Source organism: Ranitomeya imitator, chromosome 1 (assembly GCF_032444005.1).
Source record: "Ranitomeya imitator isolate aRanImi1 chromosome 1, aRanImi1.pri, whole genome shotgun sequence".
NCBI lineage: Eukaryota > Metazoa > Chordata > Amphibia > Anura > Dendrobatidae > Ranitomeya > Ranitomeya imitator.
In genome coordinates, this window is record NC_091282.1 from 928245831 (window position 1) to 928259991 (window position 14161).

Sequence of the window (14161 nt, forward strand, 5' to 3'; positions counted from 1 at the left end):
TAGCAGTTCAGGTGGTAGAAAGATGAACACAGCAGGAGACCTGGATGACACCCAATTACTTAATCAGGCAGAGGAGTGGCAAATTCCTGCGAGATCCAGGCCTGGTGCATTTTCAGGAAAGTAAGCCGGTCAACGTTATCGGAGGATAGTCGCATGCGACGGTCTGTTAGTACACCACCTGCGGTACTAAAGACACATTCCGATAAGACACTAGCCGCAGGGCAAGCCAGCACCTCCAATGCATACTGGCTTAGCTCTGGCCATGTATCCAGCTTAGAGACCCAAAACTTGAACGGGGAAGAGCCGTCTGGGAGTACAGTAAGAGGGCAAGCCATGTAGTCTGTCACCATCTGACGGAACCGTTGCCTCCTGCTGACTGGAGCCGCCGGTGATGGTGTAGACATTTGGGGCGGGCACACAAAAGTGTGCCAGAGTTGTGCCATACTGGGCTTGCCTTGGGCAGAGGCACTGCTTCTGCTCCCTCTTTGGGCAGAGCCTCCCCCACTGCCTCGACGCACTGAGCTGCTTTGTAAAGCACTAGCAGCACTCCTCTCAGTTGGACAGGAGAAGATGATGGAATTCACCAGTGTGCCGTGGTACTCCCGCAATTTACGCTCCTGGGTCAACGCAGGGATGAGGTTTTGGACGTTGTCCCGGTAGCGAGGATCGAGGAGGGTGAACACCCAATAATCAGGCATGTTGAGAATGTGGTCGATGCGGCGGTCGTTTCTCAGGCACTGCAGCATGAAATCCACCATGTGCTGCAGAGTGCCAACTGGCCCAGAAACGCTGTCCCCTGCTTGAGACATGATCTCTGCCCGCTCGTCATCACCCCACCCTCGCTGTACACACTGACCACTGGACAATTGTGTCGCTCCCTCCTCTGGACGGAGCTCTTCCTCGTCCATTGACTCCTCCTCATCCTCCTCACAAATTGGCCCCTGCGTACCCCTTTGTGAGGAACCACGTGGCGCTGACTCTCCAGAAGCTGATGGAAAAGGTGACTCCTCATCCTCCACCTCTTCCACCACATCATCCCTTAACCCTTGCAAAGTTTGCTGAAGCAGGCAGATAAGGGGGACAGTCATGCTGACTAGTGCATCATCTGCACTTGCCATCCGCGTGGAATAATCAAAAGGACGCAAAACCTGGCAGACGTCCTTCATAGTGGCCCACTCTGTGGTTGTGAAGTCTGATCGGCGCTGACTGCGACTTCTTTGCGCCTGATGCAGCTGGTACTCCATAACTGCTTGCTGCTGCTCACACAACCGCTCCAACATATGTAACGTGGAATTCCACCGGGTAGGTAGGTCACATATGATGCGGTGTTACGGAAGGCGGAATCGGCACTGCAGAGCAGCAATGCGGGATCTGGCCAAGCTGGAACGCCGCAAGTGAGCACACTCTAGGCGGACCTTGTGCAGCAGGGCATCAAGATCCGGATAGTCCCTCAGAAAACTCTGCACAACCAAATTGAGCACATGTGCCAGACATGGGATGTGAGTGAGGTTGCCAAGGGCCAAAGCTGCCACCAGATTTCGGCCATTGTCACACACTACCATGCCTGGCTGGAGATTCGCTGGCAGTAACCACACATCGCTCTCCTGCTTGATGGCATTCCAGAGCTCCTGCGCTGTGTGGCTTCGATGCCCCAATGAAACTAGTTTCAAGACGGCCTGCTGACGTTTGGCCACGGCTGTGCTCATGTCGGTCATAGGTAAACGTTCACGGGTCCATGTGGAGGTGGACTGTGACGGATCCTGCAGAGAGGAATCAGAGGAACTGGTGTAAGAGGAGGAGTCGACGCGTACAGACTGGATTCCTGCAATCCTTGGAGTGGGCAGGACACGTCCTGCGCCACTCGCACGATCTGTACCTGGCTCAACAACATTAACCCAATGGGCAGTGAGGGAAACATATCGCCCCTGTCCATGCTGACTGGTCCACGCATCGGTGGTGAGGTGGACCTTGCTACTGACGGCGTTCAGTAGCGCATGTTTTATGTTTGCCTCAACATGCCTGTGCAGGGCAGGGACAGCCTGCCTGCTGAAGTAAAAGCGGCTGGGCACCTTGTACTGTGGGACTGCCAATGCCATCAAGTCACGGAAGCTGTCAGTCTCCACCAGCCTGAACGAGAGCATTTCCAGGGACAACAGTTTGGCAATGCCTGCATTCAGAGCCTGTGCTCGGGGGTGGTTGGCCGAGAATGCCCGCCTTTTCTCCCATGCCTGGACTACCGATGGCTGTAGAGTAGACTGGGAGTGTGAGGATGACTGGGAAGGTGGTGCTGTGGGTGGAATTACACTAGGTCTCTGGACAACAGTGGAGGAAGAGGCAACACGAGATGAAGAGGTGGTAGCTGCCGCTGTTGGTTGGCCTACGTCTTCACTGTGTTTCTGTAACTCCACCGCGTGCCTGTTCCGCACATGTTTCCACATATTTGTGGTATTGAGGTTGCTGACACTTTTACCTCTTTTTACTTTCTGATGACACAGCTTGCATTTGACAAAACAAATGTCATCTGCAACTGTGTCAAAAAAGGACCAGGCACTGCAAGTCTTGGGAGCGCCCTTTTTGGCTTTGGAAAGAGACAGGCTCCTAACGGGTGCCAAAGTGGAGGCTACAGGCTCCGCAGTCTTCCCCCTCCCTCTCCCTCTTTGGCCCGTAAGGGGAAGCTCTTCCTCAGAGCTGCTCCCACCACCTTCCTGTTCCTCACGCCACGATGGGTCAAGGACCTCATCATCTCCACTACCATCTGCCACCAATTGCTCCTCCTGGGTAGTCTCGGCAGCACAGTACGCATCAGAAAGCGGCACCTGAGTTTCATCATCAGATGCGTACTGCGCTGTGGTCACCGGAGGCACTGGCCCACCTGCCTCTTCAGAGTCAGAGAGATAAAGCTTTTGGACATCACTGCACACTGCCTCTTCTTCCATTTCTCCAATGCTGCTTGGCTGGCCCCCTGTTTCCAAGCCAAGAGATTCAGAGAACAGAAGTAGAGACGGCTCCTGTCCTGGGCTCTCTGACTGCCTGGCCAATTTGGCAGGTGGTGAAGAGACAGATGGCTGCTCTCCAGTGCTCTGTGCCTGAGAGGATGTGGCACTAACTGAAGTCGATGCCGAGGCGTTAGCTGCCATCCACCCGACAACGGCTTCAATTTGGTCTTCACGCAGCAGCGGTGCACGGCGCTCTCCGACAAAGCTGCGCATGAAGGACTGTTCCCTGCTGAAACTGAGTGACGACGAGTCACCGGCGCCCGCAGCAGGCACAGAATCACCACGTCCTCTCCCTGCTCCTCTCCCTGCTCCGCGCCCACGCCCACGTGCCTTACTCCCTGCCCTCTTCATCTTGGTTGACAGATAAAGATAAGCAGAAAAGTACTAAGGCCTTAGTGTGCTTATTCCTGAAATGCTCCTCCTAACAGGTGTAAGAAACACTAATGTTGTAAATTGTGGACTAAACTTTATTATTTTTCAAATGTGGCCTACACAAGTGTTAAGTTGTGTTTGGTGAACTTAACTTTTTTTTTGGTGCAGATCGGGCTACAGAGCTAGTTTAAATCACACGGAGACCGTGTAGACAGCCGTAAACGGCGCTGCAAGGCCAAAAAACCCTCCTCTCGGTTATCCTATATAGTGTTTTTCCACTATTTAGCTGGATACGAGTGGAAAGACACTAATAGGATTTTTTTTTTTTCAAATTTTAAACTGGCTGCACTATTTGAAAAAAAGGAAATTGTTTTTCAAGGTATGAGGCAGTAACGCACCCTGAGCTGAATCCAACCGGCTATGGCTGCACACAGACTACAGGGCGAGCTGCGCTCACACAGAGACCGTGCAGACAGCCGTAAACGGCGCTGCAAGGCCAAAAAACCCTCCTCTAGGTTATCCTATATAGTGTTTTTCCACTATTTAGCTGGATACGAGTGGAAAGACACTAATAGGAATTTTTTTTTTCCAAATTTTAAACAGGCTGCACTATTTGAAAAAAAGTAAAATTTTTCTCAAGGTATGAGCCAGTAACGAACCCTGAGCTGAATCCAACCGGCTATGGCTGCACACAGACTACAGGGCGAGCTGGGCTCACACGGAGACCGTGCAGACAGCCGTAAACGGCGCTGCAAGGCCCAAAAACCCCCCTCTAGGTTATCCTATGTAGTGTTTTTCCACAATAGAGCTGGAGACTGGTGGAAAAACACTAATAGGAAATTTGAGAAAAAATGTGCAGCAGGCTGCACTAAGAGCAAAAAAGGACAACTGTGTGAGGCAGTGTGAACCCCCCCTGAGCTGAATACAACCGGGTATATGGCTGCACACAGACTACAGTGTGAGCTGCACACACACACACACACAGAGACCTTGCAGAACGCTGTTAAAACAGCGCTGCAAGGCAAGAGCAAGGTGAACAGTGAAGAACACACAGCGTTTTGCTAAATTAGCCTTTGGAAAGGAAAATAAAGCAATTAGCCAGCTCGACTGGCCCTCAGTTAGAACACAGCGTCCTGTCCCTAACTGAAATCACAGCAGAGTGAGCGCAAAATGGCGGCAGCGTTTTTTATAGTGCAGAGTGACATCATTTCAGCAGCCAATCCAAGCCTTGCCAGTACTTACATGCCCACCATGCTAAACAGGATGTGCCCACACTTCCAATCATTCCTCATTGGCTGCTGCGTTCAGTTTGAATTCTGGGAACTTCCGATTCCGGTATCCGATACGCGGGAAGTATCGGAATTCGGTATCGGAATTCCGATACCGCAAATATCGGCCGATACCCGATACTTGCGGTATCGGAATGCTCAACACTAGTTATGACGGATATTTTCAACATTTTCAGCAACCCCATTATGCCTCCACCACCACCACCACCACCAGCTGCTGCATCGCAGCGTTATGGACAGGCGGCAACATACAGGGCCAACCATGTAGATGCGTACAGTGGCCATACACCTGTACCTAGTGCAACTGGCCATCGTTCCAGTATGCCCAATAGCAGTGTCTACTCCCAACCAGACTTATTTAATGATATGGGCTACCAACCGGAATATCATCAATTTTGAGATTTGATTTCTCATCCTTTTTGAGTAGAGACGGGAGTGAAGAGAATGTTAAACCGTTGAGTTCATGACAAAATCTTAGAAAGTTATTTAAAGGGAACCTGTCACCCCGAAAATCGCGGGTGAGGTAAGCCCACCGGCATCAGGGGCTTATCTACAGCATTCTGTAATGCTGTAGATAAGCCCCCGATGTTATCTGAAAAAGACGTTATATTATACTCACCCACGGGCGGTCTCGCTGCTGGTCAGGTCAGATTGGCGTCTCTGGTCCGCTGCGGCGCCTTCTATCTTCTTTCCATGACGTCCTCTTCTGATCTTCAGCCACGGCTCCGGCGCAGGCGTACTTTGCTCTGCCCTCTTGAGGGAAGAGGATAGTACTGCAGTGCGCAGGCGCCGGAAAGGTCAGAGGCCCGGCGCCTGCGCACTGCAGTACTTTGTCTGCCCTCAACAGGGCAGAGCAAAGTACGCCTGTGCTAGAGCCGTGGCTGAAGATCAGAAGAGGACATCATGGAAAGAAGATAGGAGGCGCCGCAGCGGACCGGAGACGCCCATCCGACCAGACCAGCAGCGGGACCGCCCCTGGGTGAGTATAATATAATGTCTTTTTCTCCTTTTTCAGGTAACATCAGGGGCTTATCTACAGCATTACAGAATGCTGTAGATAAGCCCCTGATGCCGGTGGCCTTACCTCACCCGTGATTTTTGGGGTGACAGGTTCCCTTTAAGTTTTGTTATAAAATGTCAGTTCATATATATTAAAAAAAGTTTCTTTAATGTAATTAATTTTTATTTTACTTTATTAAAAAAAAATTTATTTTAACTACTCAGATTTCTTATTATCATAAAAATATGAAGATCGGAAATGGGATCTGATTTAAGCAACGGTAAACAATAACAACATGGAAACGATTATTGTTTAAATAATATTTTGTATTTATTAACAATTCTTTTCTTACAATTTGATTATTTAAAAAGGGGCCTTGGTAGATAGGGATTTGGCAACGGTAGATAGGGATTACGCCTCACATTTTCACAGGTGTTAGCATCTGTGCCGTACAGACTGGTTCATTAGTGGATAGGGTTCAGCCGTCATATGTTCTCTGCTGTTATATCTCACGTCCAGTCTTGGGCCTTGATTCTGTTTAGGCATCAGATCTTCTCTGCAGTTCAGGCTGCTCAACACCGGCACAAGAGTATTGCCAGTGCACGGCACCTTCAGGACTCATGAAGTAGTCTGCAAAGGTTTCTCTCACACGCACACCCGTGTTACATTGCCTTCCTTGACCAAAGTTGTCCACTGCATCTAATTCTGACACCTGTGGCTCCTCAACTACCTCAGTGCTGTATTCCCGAGGATAGTTGTGGAACACACAGCATGCCTTTATCACAGTGTCCACGGTCTCCGGATCTAACTGGATGGCAGTGTGAAAGATCCTCCACCGACTACACATGATCCCGAAGGTACATTCCACATATCTTCGTGCACGGCTCAGCCTATAATTAAAAATCCTACGCCGGTCATCCAGTGCTCTTCGTGGGTATGGGCGCAGCAGGTGGGGCTTCAAGAGAAATGCCTCATCCGATACCATCACAAAGGGTACTGGATGTGTGGAACCCGGCAAAGGTCTTGGGGCTGGGAGCGTGCCACCATCTCGAAGAATTTGAAGTCCAATCTGTGATGATTGCAGCACCCGAGAGTCCCCAGAACTGCCATAAGCACCGACGTCGATGGCAACAAACTTGTAATGTGCGTCAGCCACCGCCATCAAGACCACCGAAAAATACTTCTTATAATTAAAGAAGCGTGATCCTGATCTTGGTGGCTTCAGCACTCTAACATGTTTGCCCTCAACAGCACCTACGCAGTTGGGGAAAATGGCCACAGTTTGAAAGCCTGCTGCAACCTGCAGCCAAGACTCCTCGGTTGGGCAAAGCATCACGATGGGCTGCAACTTCTGCCAGATGACGGTACAGGTGCAGGGATGTGTAGCTCTCTCCTGTGGCTAAAAACCTGAAGAAAGGAAAAAAAATAATTTAGAAAACCTACGAACACAAATTGTGTTGCAAGATAAAACATCCACATCATGGCCACTAGCGTTATGGGGACACAGGCAGCATTGGGGCAGCATTATGAGGGAAACAGGGTGCACTCGCAGCATTGGGGCAGCATTATGAGGGAAACAGGGTGCACTCGCAGCATTGCGGTAGCATTATGAGGGAAACTGGCAGCATTATGGGGGCACTCGCAGCATAGCGGCAGCATTATGGATTAAACTGGCAGCATTTGTGGCAGCATTTAGGGGGGCACTAGCAGCAAGGCCTTACCGCAAGGTGATGAGCAGCCTTTCTTCTGCAGAGATCGCTCTTCGCATGACCGTATCTTCGTAAGCGAGGTGTGGACCAAGAAGAATTAGAAGACGATCAAATGCCTCAATGGAAAGACGGCAAAACTGAGAAAATTTATCTGGAAAGCTGAAAATAAAAAGGAACATAAAACTTTAATTTTAAACACACACATAATGTATGTTGTATATATAAAAAAAAAGGTACAAAGAAACACACCTGTCAATATACCATTTCTCACTATATCTTACCTCCTTAAATCACGATAAAGAACATGGAAGTGTCTCTTTTCCTCCCGTTCATGAATGATGGGATGAACCCACATCCTTTTTTGGCGTCTGCTATCCCTTCTTCTCCGAGATTGCTCCTATGGGAGAATAAAGTATGTGTTATTACATGGAACTGTACAACACATGTAATACAGCTGGCAATCCGCAACGTCATAAACTCGGCATCTCCGCAGCCTAAGGCTGGGTTCACATTGCGTTCCCCCAGTCCGTTTTGACGGACTTCGTAACACCGCTGCATAACGCTGTGAAACGTAGTCCGCTAGCACCGCCATTGACTCCTATGTCTGACATCACTAGCCATGTGCCGTTATTTGAATGACAGTCGGACCTCGAGACTCTGACTGCAGCGTTTCCGGGTCTGTCACTGCTAGCGCAGATGGAGCTAGCAGATGCTCCATCTGCGCTAGTGATGTGCCAAAGTCAGCACTTGCGTTGCAGCAGACCGTGAACGTATGTGTTGAACGGGCTGCTGCACACATTGTGAACCCAGCCTAATACGCAAAGTGTTCACATCTAATGACATTTTCTTACCAGCTCGCTGTAGTGGTGCAGCAAAAGCAGTGCCATATGCAATAGTAGGCAGTTCTGTTCTGGAGTTAGACGATGGTGCGGCATCTTGAATTCAACAAGGAAGCAAAATGGTGAAGAGGGGTTGGACCAGGAAATGACCTCATGGTTTTTTTTTTTTTCAACCAACTTTATCTGCTGTAAAAAACGCAAAAAAACCGCACAAAAAACGCATGTAAAAAACGCATGTAAAAAACGCATAAAAAAACGCACAAAAAACGCACAAAAAAAGCATGCGGATTTCCTGGGAGTGGTGCCAATTTCTCCTCAGGAAAATTCTGCACAAAATCCTGACGTGTGCACATACCCTTACTGCAGTTGTGCTGCATGACTTAACGTCGAAAGATTCTGGAATAACGTTCATTTTCTCCAGGGAGAAGTGCGTTTAGTGAGGGAGCAGGGTGAATTCATAGAACTATTAGGGTATGTGCACACGATGCAGATTTAGTGCAGAATTGGTGCAGAACTGCAGCAGATTTTTCTGCTGCAGAAACGCTGCAGAACTGCACTGTGATTTACAGTACAATGTAAATCAATGTGAAAAGAAAAAAGCTGTGCACATGATGCAGAAAAATCTGCGCAGAAACGCTGCAGATTTCAAAGAAGTGCACGTCGCTTCTTTTGTGCAGTTCTGCAGCGTTTCTGCGCAGATTTTTCTGCACCATGTGCACAGCTTTTTTCTTTTCACATTGATTTACATTGTACTGCACAGAAACTGCACAGAAACTGCACAGAAACTGCATAGAATCTGCATAGAAACTGCACAGAAACTGCGCAGAAACTGCATAGAAACTGCACAGAAACTGCACAGAAACTGCATCAAATCTGCAGATGCAGATTTAGTGCAGAAAATTCTGCACCACATTTCCTACGTGTGCAAAACCTCCAGATTAACCCTATACCTGCAGGTTAATAGCGTTATCAAAACTTACAGATTCTCTTAACATATAAAAAGAAATATTGATTATGTTAGATTATTTTGTTTTTATATAGATACTGTATGTGCTAAGAGAAATAGATGCGTTTATTGTTAACCAACCACTGAGTGACCGTGCAGGCATCTCTAGGAGCCTCAGCCACAGGGAAAACATCTAGAGATGACACTGGCAGAGCTAGGAACCAGCAGCTGTGTGTCAGGCAGCGTCCCAGCGATCATGTGATGACCACTGGAAGGCCATGTTCACTCGTTCAGAATTTGGTCAGTATTTTACCTCAGAATTTGTAAGTCAAAACCAGGAGAGGAACAATGAGAGGAAAAGTATAATAGAAACACATCACCACTTCTGTTGTATCACCCTGTGGCTTACAAATACGGGATGTGTGGATGTGGCATTACAGGAGCCTCAGCACCAGGAGAGAAGACAGATAGCGATGACAAACCACTTCTGCCTTCTCGGGGGACACTCAGCGTTGAGCAGCGAGTGAGCGCTCCGCTGATGGAGGCAGGGCGACCGCCCGGGAGAGCTCTCTGGATCTGGGAGGACCGCCCGGGAGAGCTCTCTGGATCTGGGGGGACCGCCCGGGAGAGCTCTCTGGATCTGGGAGGACCGCCCGGGAGAGCTCTCTGTATCTGGGGGGACCGCCCGGGAGAGCTCTCTGGATCTGGGACTGCCCCCGGGAGGTTGGGAGCTATGGATTCTAGTGTCAGTTCTAGGTCACAGCTTTAATTTTAAATGTGTTGTCTGCTACAAAAAAAATCCATACTTACCTCCCGGCCTAGCGCCAGGGCCGGCGTTTGGCACAGGCAGACCAGAGGAAAAGTATAATAGAAACACATCACCACTTCTGTTGTATCACCCTGTGGCTTACAAATACGGGATGTGTGGATGTGGCATTACAGGAGCCTCAGCACCAGGAGAGAAGACAGATAGCGATGATAAACCACTTCTGCCTTCTCGGGGGACACTCAGCGTTGAGCAGCGAGTGAGCGCTCCGCTGATGAAGGCAGGGCGGGGGACCGCCCGGGAGAGCTCTCTGGATCTGGGAGGACCGCCCAGGAGAGCTCTCTGGATCTGGGGGGACCGCCCGGGAGAGCTCTCTGGATCTGGGAGGACCGCCCGGGAGAGCTCTCTGGATCTGGGGGGACCACCCGGGAGAGCTCTCTGGATCTGGGGGGACCGCCGGGGAGAGCTCTCTGGATCTGGGGGGACCGCCCGGGAGAGCTCTCTGGATCTGGTGGGACCGCCCGAGAGAGCTCTCTGGATCTGGGAAGACCGCCCGGGAGAGCTCTCTGGATCTGGGAGGACCGCCCGGGAGAGCTCTCTGGATCTGGGGGGACCGCCCGGGAGAGCTCTCTGGATCTGGGAGGACCGCCCGGGAGAGCTCTCTGTATCTGGGGGGACCACCCGCGAGAGCTCTCTGGATCTGGGACTGCCCCCGGGAGAGCTCTCTGGATCTGGGACTGCCCCCGGGAGGTTGGGAGCTATGGATTCTAGTGTCAGTTCTAGGTCACAGCTTTAATTTTAAATGTGTTGTCTGCTACAAAAAAAATCCATACTTACCTCCCGGCCTAGCGCCAGGGCTGGCGTTTGGCACAGGCAGACCCCTGGGGCCCCCACCTACAAAGGGGGCCCCCTGCATCTGCAACCCCTGTATGAAGTGCCCAGAGGGTGTGCAGCAGTGAAGCACCAATCCCAGAGCGTCTCTCCCAAACCCCCCTTGAGACTCCCTCAGTGCAGTGATTTACTCATGTGGTCCTGGAGCTCTGTGCTGTTTGCTGTAGGATCAGGTTTCACAGTCACATACAGCAGCCATCAGCATAGGCTCTGACCAGTCACTGCTTGTAATCTGACAGGGCGACCTGCAGTCACTACTGTCTGGATGACACAAGGCAGGAATATTATCTGCTGAATCAGGGTATTTATTATATAGAAATAAATGAATTCCCACGTGAAACAATAAGGGTAAACTATACACATATATAGTACAGGTGTAATTAGGAATCAGGGTTTTTGGTGCATTTTTTTGCAGCCAAAGCCTGCTCTCTTGGCAGTAAAAACACTGCTTTCAAAACACCTATTTTTTAGGGTATGTGCAGAGGATCCGGAAATGGCAGCACCTTGGACGCAGTGGACATGTGCTGCGTCCAAAGTGCTGCCATGTTTTGAACACAGGTGATTCCGCATGTGTTCATTGAACTGTGTGGAATCACCACGTCCTATACATTGCAGGGGTGAGATTTCTCTTGCGGAGACTCGCGTCCACACCAGATAAATTGGCATGCTGAGGTCTGGAGAGACGCGCCGCATGTCTGTCTCTGCGGGTGAGGTGCAGGTGATAGTGCACACATAGTAGAGATGGGGTTTCTTGAAATCCCATCCACTATACTGTGTCATCTGGCCGCTGCGAGTTGGACGCTGCCCCGCAGCTTTTACTGATTGTGGACACACACCCTTAGAGCTTTTGCTGTTTGTTTTTTACAGTTTGCATTTTGTCTACAGTACATGTTTAATAAAGTTAGTGTTATTCACAAAAAACGCAGCGAAAAACAACGTTGCGACATTTGCAGCATTTTTTAAACTTTTTCATTGCTTTCTATGGGTGAAAAAAATTGCTGAAAGAGACACGCTGCAGATTTAAAAAAGGCTGCAGTTGTGAAGTTCAGTCAAGGGAAAATAAAAGGGTGTGCAGGAGTTTTCTGAAAATCTCAGTTTTTGCTTGTGCTGTAAAATCCTGTAAACTTCTTATTTGCAGAAGAAAAAGCTGCAAAAATTCTGCATATGAACATGGCGAAAAGCTGCTTTTCAAAGTGCCAGCAAAACATAGATTTCTGAAATCTCCTGCAGGCGCTTGTTTTTTTCTGACTGGATTTCAGAACTGTAGCGCTATTTAAACTGTAGCGTGTCACTTCTTTCAGTGTGTTTTCACCTGTAGAAAGCAATGAAAGAATAAAAAAGCTGCAGATATTGCAACAGCATTTTTCACTGCAATTTTTTGAGTGGTTTTGGTGAATTAAACTATTAGGTCTCGTTCACATGCTCAGTATTTGTAATGCAGAAACAGCAATGGAACAATGAGGCTATGTGCACACGTTGCGGAATCTGCCATGGATTTTTCCACGCAGATTCCTAAAAATCTGCAGGTAAGACGCCCTGCGTTTTACCTGCAGATTTATGGCGGAATTACCGCGGTTTTTGTGCGGTTTTCAACAGCGTTTTTACACCTGCAGATTATGGAGCAGGTGTAAAGCGCTGCAGAATCCGCACAAAGAATTGACATGCTGCAGAAAATACAGCGCAGCGTTTCTGGGTGGTATTTTCCGCAGCATGTGTATGGTGGATTTTGTTTTCCATACTTTTACATGGTGCTGTACAACGCATGGAAAACTGCTGCAGATCCACAGCAAAATCCGCAGCGTGTGCACATACCCTGAGAAACACGTCACCACTTCCGTATTTCTCACCCTCCTGGTTTTGGCTTACACATACTGATGTGAAATACTGATCGTATGAATGCGGTCTTAAACATACTGTAGACAAAGCAAGCATCCTCACTCCAAAAAAAGGCTGAAGAAAGTGTGAAGAACACCACAAAACAAGCTGAAAACAGGTGTTTTGAACGCAACATTTTTACTGCTAATAGAAAAGGTTTTGGCTAGTGATAAAAATGCTGCATGTGAGCATAGTCTTACTCTGAAATGCTATGTCTATCTGTGGTGTTACGTAGGACTGCATGTGATATATACTAAATTATCTGTACTCAGAGAATTATCACTGCTATCTCTGGTGTTACATAGGACTGCAGGTGACATCTACTACATTATCTGTTCTCAGAGTTAGCACCCTTAGGCCGGTTTCACACGTCTGTGGCTCCGGTACGTGAGGTGACAGTTTCCTCACGTACCGGAGACACTGACACACGTAGACACATTGAAATCAATAGGGGTGGACCTGCATATTCATCACTGTAATGGGCGGCACCACGTGACCGCTCATACAGGAGAAGGTGCGGCGCGAAGAGGACCCTGCAAGGGAGCCGGGTGAGTATTTTAGTAACAGCGGCCGGGCGCACAGGGGGTGGGAGGGGGGTGGGGACAGGGATCTTTATTTTAAACACGAGAAAAAAAAAAAAAGGATTTATCATATCTTCTCTCCAACGAACGCTGCTGGAGAGAAGATATGAATGGTGGCTTCAGCACCAGATGCAGGGGACAGCGCTTATCTCTAGCGCTGTCTCCTGCACGCTCCGTGTGGTACCCAGTCGGCACACGTGTGCCGCACTGATGTGCCACATAAACGCACGGGCACGGATAATTCCGGTACCGATTTTTCTGGTACCGGAATTATCTGGACGTGTGAGACTGGCCTTATCTGAAGAGTTAAAAAAAATTAAGAGGGGGTTGGGGGCAACTCTTTGTCTTGGGCCCCCAATCTTTTCTGACCCTAGCAACACCCGTGCATACAGCTAATAGTGGCAGACCTGTTGGCTGATATAAGGCCCCTAAATATGGGGGCCACAGTGTGAGCACTGGCTCCAGGCCCCTCCACCAACTGTATCCGCATCCTGCTCATGTACTGTAAACTAAATGTTTGTGTGATTTTACAATGTTAGCATTTAGGGCCCCACTTTAAATTTTTGCCTAGGGCCCCACTTTGTCTAAAACCGGCCCGGCCTAGCGCCATCCCTGCGGTGTGTGGTCATGGGACACTGTGAGGTCAGCCGCCGCTGACATATTCCGTCAGAGCGCTGTGACATCCGCGTCCAGGTCAGTTACACAAGAGCGGCGCTATGGAGTTGTCCAGTAGTGGACAGGCCCGGGAACACTGTATGTGCACAGTGTCTGACAGGACTGCTGAGGCTGTGAGCTATCACTATGTGACGGCACTGGCAACAAATGGTCAGTAACAGCATACATTACGGCTGCACCATAGCGCTCAGTCCCACTGTTCTGTGGTACTGCTGTTCCCGC

At 49.3% G+C, this 14161-nt stretch overlaps 1 long non-coding RNA gene across 1 annotated transcript; it reads right to left on the reverse strand.

Annotated features, from left to right (window-relative positions):
• Positions 1-7028: 7028 nt before the first annotated feature.
• Positions 7029-7694, reverse strand: LOC138658223 (uncharacterized). The gene is made up of 3 exons (XR_011317399.1): positions 7648-7694; positions 7379-7525; positions 7029-7064 (listed from the first exon to the last, which is right to left on the reverse strand). It is a non-coding gene; the product is annotated as an uncharacterized lncRNA (long non-coding RNA).
• Positions 7695-14161: the final 6467 nt, after the last annotated feature.